The 12,617-nt window shown below is 42.8% G+C and overlaps 1 pseudogene; it reads right to left on the bottom strand.

Annotated features, from left to right (window-relative positions):
• Nucleotides 1-1,966: 1,966 nt before the first annotated feature.
• On the bottom strand, nt 1,967-6,389 carry LOC109238486 (annotated as a pseudogene).
• Nucleotides 6,390-12,617: the final 6,228 nt, after the last annotated feature.

Raw genomic sequence — 12,617 nt, 5'->3', positions numbered from 1 at the left:
TTTTTTGTTTTTCTCTTATTGCTAATTGGAACTCCGGCTCCGGTAACCTCCTGAACCTTATCCATTACGTCAACCCTTCTTCAACAAGGGGAAGATAGGAGGGAATTCCTTTTTTCAAGGCCCCTAACCTAGTCCTGGTTTGGTTTTCCAGTGGAAAGATTTGAGATACCTTCTCCTACCCTATAAAGTAAGGGAGACTGACACTATGCTTTATAGAAAGCAAAATAGTGATAAGGAGTTGCGGAAAAGTCCCCGAAAAAAGGAAGTGACTTTTCCCGGAACAGCAGAGGGGACAGTCTTTGGCCCAGGTAAAATAAAACCTGGCCTCCCCTTCCACCCAAGTGGACTATTCTCTCCTTATGGAGTCTAAGAAAAGAGAGATATCCTTGCGCAAGGCAAAAGATCGATGTTCTTCATAATTCTAAAAAGATCAAGAATTGTGTGCCTTTAGATCCCGTCTTTCTTGATTATGAATCAAGACGAAAGGTCGGATGTACTTGTTCAGGTCAGGTCTAATTTTGGTCATTCTACTCTCTAAAAAATAGAATATTTCTCAAAGAAGGTGACTCGTAGTCCCTTTTCGAGTATTATCTTTGTTGTGGATGATCCAATCGGTGTGCGTATGAACAAATAGATTCCACCTCTATATGGGCTATATGCCCTGCTTGTCCCTCATACCCCTTTCAGCAAGGGTTGACGTGGTCTCCAAGAATCTTCTTCTGACCTCTGAGGTGGTCCGTCAAGTCCTCTAGCCTAGGGTAGTCAAAATAAAGGCAGGATTTTCTCGTCTTTTATTTTCCTTTTTTCTGAGAGAGATGTAATCCTTCCGTTTCCTGATGAATTAAGTCCGCCATCTATTTCATAGTAATCACGAAAAGCAAGCCCTATGTGTCACAAGCTGGCACCACGGGTTCTTTACTTTTTGGTGGGGTGGAGGGCTTTTGTGCATTATAGCACAGGCCGTGACTACCTTTTTACCTTGATTGGTGTTGCATATCGCCCGCTTGTTCTATAGAAAACTATGTTCCTATCAATTAGTTCCAAGAAAGCGACCAGGGTCTAACTAGAATTTCATTCCAATCTCGATATTGTTGGAATTGGCCTCGAAGAAGCGATGGCCTGCGAAAGCCGTAGCCCTTTAATTGCTTAGGGGAATCGACCTTATTTAGTCAAATCTTTTTCTTGCTTAATGCTTTCCTATCTCGAGTGATTTTCCGTGATCCACCTATGAGATCTTTTGCACCGGCTGTGGATTCAAGAAGATCGGCCATAGAATAAGGAATGGGAAGAGAGCGAGAGACTCTCGGTTCACTGCTCTACATTTTGAGAAAGTGGAATAAGAAAGGCCGTAGTACCCTAGGCCCGAGAATAATGAGAAGAAAGAGGCCGATTGGAGAAGTTTGTTTGAGAGGCTAAGGGACTAGACCCATCAAAAAGCAAAAAGAAAATGTGTGACTAAGAAAGGTAACCCTAGAGCAAGTTGTCAAAAGACTTGACCCCTGAAGAACTGACCAAAGCAAGGACATTCCGAAAGTTGGTCGGTCAAGACGGGCACATTCCCTTCGCTGCTTTCGACCTGATCTCCCACAAAAACCAATACAAAGAAGGTGGAAGTAGGGAGGAGAGTAAAATGGATTCATTCAAAGATGATCCCTTGCCTATACCAACCAAAAAGAGTTGCGAAATCGATATAAAGAAGGAGGCCAAGTGAATTTCTAACTTTTTTCATTGAATAATAAAAGGGGAATAGGGATTGGACCGATAGGCTCATTTTGGACCCGAGGACCTAAGCTTTGCTAAAGCCGTGAAAAGGAGTGGACAGTTGTATTTTGGCCTAGTTGGGTTGGTTCGCTTAATCGAAAAGCCCCTACCTTACTTTTTCACCGTACTAGACCTCCACATCATATGTGTAAAGAGCCCACCTCAGATACGAAAGAAGGACAGGAGTGGTTCCACTAGCCGATTCTTAAGCGTCAGCCCTTGCCTCCTCTTCCCCATAAACCTCATCTGCACCTGAAGAAGAGTAATCTTTTGCCGAATCTACATCCGCCGAAGCCTATAAATGTGAAATATTTAGTTCCATCCGGAATGAATTTCCCACCTATCTTGGAATAAGTGGTTACCAGAAGTTTGAAGCTGACTTTAATGAGAAACACTTCCTCGTAGGGTCACCAAAGCAGGCTCCTTTAGCCGCTTCGATTGTTAGAGCTCACTGAACACCAACAGAATCGTAAGCTTTATTCTCCGCCTCAGCTTGAGAGCTCCTTTCTACATCAAGATCAGGACCTTCCCCAAGGTAGGTAGGTTTATCCTCACTCGATCGACTCTGTCTATGGTGTGATTCCTAGCATATGTACATCACAGGAGCTAAGGCAACCCCGTTCCAGCTCGCATTGTATTTGAAATTGAGGATTTCGCTTCTGATGTAGTCAGTGAGAAGCTAAGTTTCGTTTTTAGCTTTAGCAAGCCTGTGACTGCCTGAACAGACTAGTCTACGCTCAGCCAACATTCCGAACTTGTCTCGATACTGACAGTTCAGTGGATGGGATAGCAGAGAGAGAAAGGAAAAGAAGTAGTTCCGAAAGGAGACTCCACCTAGCTAGTGCGCTCCTCACCTCAATGCTACACTTCGGCAGCTACGAACTAAGACTCTTCAGAAGAAAAGCTACATCCACTACCTGCATTCACCCTGACAGGTTAACCCGAGCTTACCCAGGGCCTTACCGCCCGAACCAGCAAGACTAATGTCTACTTATACCTTTGAGAGGTCCACTTATACAATTGATAAAGTCTCTTAATTAATAAGTCCCGGTAGTTATATAAGATTCAATTCAATCTAACAAACGGAATACCTTTGGCTACTACAAGATCTTTATAAACCAAATATGAGCCTACTTTACGCACTTCCGCACTAAGCAGGCAAGGCCAACTACACAAGCAAGAAGGCATCGCCTGCGGCTTCCAATCCAATGACAAGCAAAAGACGAAGAAGTAACTTACTATACCTTACCTCCATGTGCCCATAGCTTGACCTCTGCCTTTTTCTACCTGCACGGATGCCTTCCCTTCATTGCAAAGCAAACCTAGTCAAGCAATGGAAAGAGAAAGGAAAAAGACCTTCCTCGCACACAGACAGACCATCTTTAGCGAAGTCCCTCCTTCCCAACCTCTCCTACAACATCCATTTTGTCAAAGAAGGACGGAGCAGGCACACTAACTACTCTGATTGGGCGTGGACTGGGAAAAAGTAGCAGCTAAAGGAAAGCTAAAAGGTATTGGCGAAGAAGTGATGGAGGATCTGATATAGATTGAAAAGAGGGAAAGCTAAGCTAGCTAATGAAGGGGTTGGGATTCGCCTCACCCTAGTACACCAACTAGGAAAAAAGATTTAGTGCTTTTCACCTTTCTGCCAAACCAGAACGAGAGCCAATCGGGTTGATCAGAATGTCCTTATTTCACAGCACTATAACATTCTCAAGTTAGAGTCTGACTATCTCTATTCTAAGTAGCACCTGAGAAAGCACACACTAAGCAGATCTTTACCAAAGCCATATCTCCATAAGCATCCAAAGTTGCCTACTCATTGGTAGTGAAAAAGCAACAACCTAGATATGTTTACGAAGCCAAGAGCCACTCATCTGAGCCAGCAGACTCGAATGCTGCTATGCCGGTGCGCAAAGCAAGCACGCAACGACTGCTTAAATCTTTGGTCTGCCTATCATTGTCTATGTTGGGCTGACTTTGTTAGGCAAGAGGACCCCTACTGATATTGACTGACCTGTTGATAGGCTATAAGTAGGCCGTTTGCTATTGCTATAAGGGCTGCTCGCCTTTATACGGCTTGGCTTCGCTATCGCTCGTAATGGTCGACAGTATTCCTGCCATACTAGAATTCCAATTATTTAGAGCTAGAAGCTTTTCCAGAAGCAAGCAAGATGAGGTCACTCTGCTTCGTAGACAAGGCTTGTTCCGTACTTGACTTACGAGCTCGTGTAGTACTCACCCCTATCTCTAAAGGAGCTTATGCACTCCACTCGCTGTCTACTAAACGAGCGTTAGAGCGAGCGAGCGAAGCCCTCAATTTAGTGGCTTCCCTCACCCTCCTCTTTTATTTCCGCTTAAGTTCCCCGGTTTGTGGGTTAATTGATTGGATACCCGAGACCCATAATCTTTCCTAGGAATAGATTCTACGATGATAGGCATAAAGGTATGATTAGTTCCACAAATCTCACTGCACTAACCACAGTAAACTCCTTCTCGTTGTACCGAAATAGAGGTCTGATTTAAACGACCAGGTACAACATCACATTTGACACCTAAGGAAGGTACAGCCCAACTATGAGGTACATCAGCAGATGTTACAATAAAACGTATATAACTTTTTGCTGGTACAACCACTCTATTGTAGACTTCTAATAAACATGATTGACCCAATTCTGGATCATCTTCTGGAATCGTATAACTGTCAAAAGTGAGTGACTCTTCATTGGAACTGTAATAGTCCAAATACTCATAAGGTAGGGTCGACGCCCGCCTCCCCCAAACTGTACTTGCAAGTTTCCCCGCAAAAAGCTCTCCACGCCTACTCTTGGAAAGAACACTATTTTTCTTTAGTTAAGTAGTTCTCCCGACCGTAAGACCCTTTATGAGTAAGGTTAGTCAAAGGCCGGGGAAAGTTTATTGGCAAGAGGGAAGCATTTCTCACCCAGCCCTACCTACCCTATGTATTCGAGGGAGAGGCTGGAACCGAAAAAGACCAGGTTCCACACATATGAGACAGGCAGAAGGTATGGGACGAGTAGTTTCTTGTAGAGCGAATTCGATCCTATAGTCGTCTTCTTTGTTCGAAAAATGCACAGTGGAAAGGGATGCTAGTCGGCTCGGCGAAGTTGTAGCCCCAAAAAAGAAGATCCAGAGTGATTCCTCACCTATCCTATCAGGGACCTAGTGGAACGCTCGAGTATAGATTCCTTATGCTCATGTAAACGGCCGGGGCCGGCCGGCCCGTAGATCTAAAAGGATCCAGCCATAGGCCTGACCGGATATCGTTTGTCCACAAATAAAACAAAAAAAAAGTTGGTTTTAGTAGTAGTTCATGAGACCTCGAATTCCCACGTTCCAGCGTGCATTATGCCAACAGGTCCCACCACCAATTCGAGCTGAGAAGTTGAGTCACCCTTCTTTTTTTTCTTTCAAAAATAGAATAGATAAAGAATGAGATAGTCTAATATCCTATATCGATCATAAGATCACTCTATGAATAGGTCAATTCTCTGTGACCTCCCAACGTTCACGACATCTCTTGCTTCTCGCAAGAACGGCTCCTTGGTGGAGGAGTAAAAGCGCTGGTCCCCTTCGGTCAACTTGCTTGTGCCTGTTGTTACCTACCGTAGGACCTCCGTCCCCGAAGCGAAGAAAGAGGAGCAGGAACAAGAGGTTTTCCTCTCCCAGCCCAGTAGTTCCGCAACTACTACCGTGGTTGTTGCCAACGGGGATCCCCCATTCCGAAAGGTTACTAGGCCGACCGTTAGGTCCAAAGTTGTATACCACTGCTATGGTGCCGATAGATTCACTACTTCAGCACCGTTGTCGGACATTGCAGGCTGAGCATCTATTTCTCGTATATCATTCCACACCGAGAAGAAGGATGTGTACCTCCAGCAACAACAAGAATGGAACCATAGGCTCCTATGTCGGGAGCATTTCAGGGTATAGGTCTGACCACCTCAACTCCCCGTTTCTGGCATGCTATAGTTATTAAAGTCTCTCGACGGCGGGAATGGGAGATTACTGGTAAGCGAGATGCTTCGCGAACCATATTCAACTTTATGGCATTTCGTTGCACTTTAATCACCCTCGTGAAGAGGCGCACTCCGATACCATTGATGTCCAATAGCTTTTATTGTAATGGCTGGATCTACTACTATCTCGTCCATTGAGTATAACAGAGAAAATGATGGTATAGCAATGAACATAAGGATGATACTAGGAAATATGGTCTGAAGAATCTCGATAGTAGTTCCATGTGCAATCCTTTGCGGGATTGGATTTTTTTATAGTGGAAATGCCATAAAGCACGACCCAAGATCCATGATACGAAAACCAAAATCAGAATAACGAAGAAAAAGACATCGTGATGTAAGTCTGTTATTCCTTGCATTATAGTTGTCGCTGCGTCTTGAGATCCTAATTTCCATGGTTCTGCTGCATCACAAGGAGCAATTGTGAGGAATAGCCATTCTAGAACAATCATTTGGTTTGGTTCATTCTTTGACTGCTCTGCTCCCCCCCAAAAAAAAAGAGACTTCATTTGTTCCACCTTCCCTGTACGAGTAGTGAAGAAGTATAGAGCACTTTAGTTGGTTGTTGACCAACGGAAAGCATGGGAGAAAAAAGGAAGAATTTACGCAATTTCTTTTCTAAGAAAGAGATCATAGTGATTGATGGCTCTTTCAATCGCCGAAATGGAACGCTTTGGCGTGTACCAAAATGGAGAATTTGGGTCAGATTAATAAGCTTACGACCACTGAACAAACTTGGTTGACGAACATAGTTTATGCGCCGCTGTAGACATGTAATTTTTGACCCTCCCCAAGATTTTACACATTTTAGCATTTAAATATTTAGTTTAGGTCTAATATAGTTATTTCAACTAGTTTTGACTCTTTTACTTTATTTTATCGCAAAAATGAAAATTACAAAAAATATTTGCTTTTATCTAGCTAATTTATATTTTATCTAGTTACTTTTAGTTTATTTATCTTTCATAAAAGTCAAAAATACAAAAATAGTTCCACTTTGTTTTCAGGAATATTAGTAGTTTGGTATGAATATTATTTTAATTTTGCAATGATTTTAATCTAATTCCATTTTTATCTTTTAGTATGATATTTGAAAAATACCAAAAATAGGTTCGTTTTAACGGCTAATTTTATTTTAATAGTTTTTTTACTTAAGTAGGATTAATTATTAAATGGGGTAGTATTTTTAGTCTTATTCAAGGAGAAAGAATAAAGTTTGGGCTCTAACAACCCATTTTTTAGGCCCAATTTTCGGACCCTTAGCCCACAAATTCAAGCCCAATACCCAATACCCACTAAGCTAACCTAGAGACCCTTCTAGACTCTTCTTCTTAAAACAAAACAAAAAAAAACCCTAATCAAAAAAAGACCCCATCCATTCCTGCTGCTTCATCTCATAATCATCAACCCTAAGCTTCTTCTTCTTGATTAAAAAAAAAACAACTGACAAAAAAAAAACCCTAAAAGAGACCTAACCCCACCACCCCAGAACAGCCGCCGCCTCAACCCGCCATCACTGCCGCCACGCCGAGGTCGGAACCCTTCTTCTTCCTCCATAAAGACCAAAACCAGGGCCGCTGCCCTCCAAGCCACCCATCGCCGCCGAACACACCACCCTTGCACACCATAGCTCCTTCTTCTTCTTCAACATAATTCCCTTTCACAAACACCAGCGGTCATCTCCTCCCCGAAGCATCTTCAACCGTTTCTAAACAGCCATGGACGCCGGCAACAGCCATAGACGTCGGTGACAGCCATGAACGCCGCGGAACCCCCCCACCCTTTCCCTCTGGTCGTCCACCCATGACCTCTCTTCCTCTCACTCCCTTCCTTATCTTGTTCTCACAGATTTGTAGATAGGATAATGGAATCACGCCGGAAATGATAAGTCTCGCCTGAAATGGGGACTAACAGTGGCAAAACCTTCAGATCCGGCGTCTCTTTTGAAACCTTCAGATCTTGTCTTCATCTCCTTCATCTTCTGTCTTCTTTTGAAAAATCCAGCGGGGTTTTTCGTTGCCATTGTTGAATCGAGCTTGTACCAGCTTAATCATTTGAGTTTTCCGGCAAGTCATTTGGGTACCGATTCGAGGTTCTATTTCCGTCGAGTTCTTGTCCACGACGTTTCCTGGTCTAAGACGTGCTCAGATACAAAGAAATTGTTTAACGACTTGAATCCTCGAGTTTGAGCTTCATCTTCTTTTCAGCATTTATTTGATTACTGTTGCTGCTTTCTTCATCTTAGGTATGTTAAGTAATCTGTAATTACTTTTTTAGAGTTAATGAATGAAAATTATTGGCACTGATTAGCATTTTCTTTGTTAATGTTTCATTGACTTTTATTACTGATTTATGTCATGATAGTTAAATATGAATCTGATTAAAAATGCAATTACAAGCTCATGTCTGGATAAGAAGTTTTGACAGTAGTATGTGATGAGAAAGAGCTTTGTTGCACTAAGTGCAACTGTAAAATATGGAAACATTGAAAATGGCGTTTGTGTTTGAACAGATTCATATGATATTTGTGAGCTTTTACTTCCGGTTGAGTTTGGCATTTTGATTCCTTCTCTTTAGTTTGTCCTTTTTCAGATCGTTTCTCTTAATAGGTGTTTAGGTTAATTAGACAATCAAAATTTAGTTTCTGATGTTTATGAGTAGATTGATCCACCGTAAGCCCAATAACAACAATCAATGGGGCATGGCAACTTTTCGAAGCATTTGATATAATTTCCCCCAAGTTTAAAGTCCATAATCTATGGCTTGTACATGAAATCCCAAGCAATTTTAGGAAAATTAATTAATTCTTGAATGCATTAGGATACTTCGGGCGCACTTTTAATTAATCAAATCATCGTGATTGTGTACGCGTTCGCGTGACATAATTATGATTCTCAAAATAAATCGAGGTATGCGTTCGCGCAACTTCGGCCAAACTTTCTTAATATTAATAAAGCGTGATTAATCGTGGACACGTTCGCGTGACATAATTCTTGATGCGCCAAACAAAATGAGTACACGTACGCGTGACTCATTTAAAATAACTCTATAATTAAGAGTAAATTAAGCAAATAAAAGCAGTTAAGGGGGTAGATGCACATAGGTTTAAATAACAAGTAATTAGACAATTTAATTGAGCCAGGTATGATTAAAGCGACCGTGCTAAGACCACGGAACCCGGGAATGCCTAACACCTTCTCCCGGGTTAACAGAATTCCTTACCCGGATTTCTGTGTTTCGCGGACTGTAAAATAGAGTCAAACTTCCTCGATTCGGGATTTTAAACCGGTGACTTAGGACACCATAAATTATCCCAAGTGGTGACTCTGAATTTGAATAAATAATCCCATTTCGATTATTGTCACTTTAATTGGAAAAACTCCCTTATAACCCCTCGGGTAAAACGGAGGTGTGACAGCCGCTAATGTAGCGGCTTGTCGAGCATTTGACAAACTCACACCATCCATTTCAAATAGGATTTGTCCCCTAGACACACGAGCAATCCAACCCGTAGGATTTCCCTTTCCTCTTCCCATTCTTACTTCTGTAGGTTTCCCGGTAATAGGGATATCTGCGAGAACTCTTAACTATATCTTGCCATTTCTTCGAAATTGTCCACTCATAGCACGATGGAAGTGTCCGATTATAGCACGACGTGCGGCTTCAATGGCTCGATATGAAAGACGACCAACTCTACAACTTTTAGTGCCATATCTTCCAAAACCAAGTTGTGTACCGTCTGGTTTTCAACCCCTACTATATCTGCCTTTACCATATTTACTATATTTTGTACGTTTTGAATATAGCACGTCCCTTTTTTTTACTATATGAAATCCACACTTTGACACCTGAGATTCCATAACGAGTAGATACTTCTGCAGGAGCATAATCTATTTTTTGGTTAAATACATTACGAGATGTTTTTCCATACTTTCCGCATTCAGTTCTATCTATTTCTGCACCTTCTAATCGACCTGAACAACATATACGGATCCCCTCCACCCCTTTTTTCATTACTAATGGAATATCCTTCACTATTTTACTAAAAATGGAACGAAATGATCTTGTTTTGTTCCTCGGTTGAAAAGAGATGTCTTGAGCAATCGGAGAAGCACTTTGATAAACATATTTGATCTTGACCGACTCAATTAAGGTATTAGTGTTTGTTCTATTATACAACAAAGATCGCATTTTTTTCACTTCGTTCAAATAATAGTTGTACCCGTACGGAATTCTTATGTTTCTCAGTATGATCTCTATCATCATCTCTATTCCCCTTATCAATTCTCCTATCCTATTTAGGTCTATGAATTTCACTATCAATTCCATTATCTTATCCTTACCCATGAGGTTCCAACATTTTATCCTTAGTTGACCTAGGAGTTGTTCCCGGGCATCCTAAAAAAAAGGTTATTATACACCCCAACCCCATCCCTTGGAAAAAAAAAGGTAGCACCGAAGAAAGGAAAGAGCGAAATGGTGGTTTTTGTTGTTCCTGCAAAGCGAAGATCATTCGCTTGGCGAATAAAGTGGGTCACCCTCTTTTTGGCTTCGACAAAACACTTTTTCTCGCTGGTCGAGCTTTCTACAAAAAAAGCGATGCAAGAACGTATTCTTTTATCTAAGCTTCTTCCTTGTGCATTAGCTCCCCCAATTGTAGATGGTTCAGCCACGCCGGTGCCACGAAATGATTGAGAACTACGACGGGGTCGAAATGCATTTTGTTCTTTGTATTCAATAAGTATTGCATGACCGAATAATTCAAGGAAGGGTGGACTGTAGGGAGGGTCCTTATAAGTAGATGACTCGTCGGGCGGTCGGAGCGGGACTTTATTAGGAAAAAGAACTCGAATAAGTTTGTTTTTCTAAAAGAGTCGTCATTTTCTATCAGGAACGCTATGTCATTTTCAAACCCGGCGTATTTCGGACTTGAAGGCCCCGCTGACACGAAGTGATTTAGAAAGATTCTTCTTTATCGATGGTGATCGGTCATGGTATCCATAGCCTTCCTTCTTTTTCGGCCAAATCCTGATTTCGTTTTGCTTCTCCCGATCGTCGAGCCTAATCGACTCGACTCTTTTCCATGCCCCCCGGCCTCTCACTTCGTTTCGTTCTTCTTCTGTACCATCGCTTGAATGAAGACACCCGATCGGCCCGACTTTCCCAAATGCCCCCCACCGGCCTTCCTCCTTTACTGGTCTGGATTTTTTGCGTCATTTCAGTCGTCGTGGTCGATGAGGAAGAAAGAAATGAATGAATGTTCTTTTGGAAAAATGTATAATAATACACCTACCGAGATGAAAGCCAAAGGTGAGTCTCGTAGGTGGATGTATCGAACCGAAGTAAGATCTCAGATTGACATCTTGATACACTGATTTACCATAATAATAAATAGAGTCAATGGTGACTCCTCCGTGGGAAGAGCCGCTTCCTTCTTGCTTGATAGGGGGGCTTCCATTCACCAGCGCAGACTAAAAGCGCTCTTCGAGCCGTGCTGGATAGTCACCCATCACACTGCTCTCAAACCCAACCTGTGGTGGATCCCCGAGAGATAAAGTCAAAACGCAACATCCTTTGCCCCATACTTTGAGATGCTCCTCCCCGCCGATCAAGGAGCGAGGCTGCTCGTGATAGGCAACGTTTTAAGCCGCTATCATTCAGTTCGTATAAGTCAAGTTCCTTCGATCGCTTCTCTCAGGCGGTCTTCCCTTATCTTCCCTAATGTTCAGAGTAGTTATGGTTTGAGATGAGAAAGGAGCACCGGCCGAACGCAATGAATGAATAAGAAATTGATAGCAGAGGGAATCAATGATTCTTATTCGACCGAGTTCTAGCTAAAAAGATGTATATTACACACCGGAGGTTGGTAAGAACTGAGGTTTGGAAGCCTAACCTAAGTAGGCCTACCAGCGAAGCAACTGGTACTTGATCGGGCGGGGGGCAGTTTGGTTTCAACGCCCTCGCAGCAGGAAGAAGCAGTTGTTATTTAAATGTAAAGGCTCTTGTTTTACTAATCCTACAACTCTATTTATTGAGCGGGACTCCATCCATATCCCTACTAGTGGTTTCTCTTTCATTCAATCATCACTTGTTTGACAGCTTAAACTAGGCTCCACTTTAGAGATAGGTTTTTGGTCTTAATCAAAATAGGTCAAGGGCGCGTCGGAACGGTCGGTGGCTGCTTAGTCTCATCCGAGAGTTTAATCTCCTTACTCCTTACTACTTTTTTCAAAGAAAAAAAGAAGGGGGTCGATTTAGGCTCCTTCCCTTCCACTGCATAGCCGCGCTAGCAGGTACTACGAGCCCTCTGTCTCACGCGTCTAAAGAGCTCGCGTGGTTCACCGGTTCCACCGAAAACTCTCATTTGTTGAAGCGAAGCATAGTGCGCTTTAGGCGCTGAGCGAGAAAGGTCTCTTCCTTCCTTTCGATTTATTCACTGATCTGAAACTTAGCACTCCCGGGGCGGTGGAATTCTTGAATGAAGTCTATCCAAACCGAATTAGCACTTCTCAGATCAGGCTAGGCCTCTCCAGCTGAGATGGGCGCCGGGTCCCTGGATGCGCTAGCGATTGGCACATAGGGGAATGGTTGCCCGGGTTTCTCGGCCTGGTATCCTGCACCTCGCGTTCATGATATCTACATGCAACTGTGCCCCGGAGACACGGTCGAAGCACGCCCGTCCAGTGTGCTTCTTTCACGGCATGCTATAGTCCTGGGTGTCTTCCAGTGGTCTTCTAGCCTTAGAAGAAGTCGTGTCCGCCCCGGGCATCTGCAACGTCCTCCTTTGATATTCTAATCTGGGGGAACTAAAAGACT

The sequence above is a fragment of the Nicotiana attenuata genome, unplaced genomic scaffold (assembly GCF_001879085.1).
Source record: "Nicotiana attenuata strain UT unplaced genomic scaffold, NIATTr2, whole genome shotgun sequence".
NCBI lineage: Eukaryota > Viridiplantae > Streptophyta > Magnoliopsida > Solanales > Solanaceae > Nicotiana > Nicotiana attenuata.
Note: the sequence above shows the minus strand (reverse complement) of the source record. Positions and strands in the feature narration are given on the sequence as shown.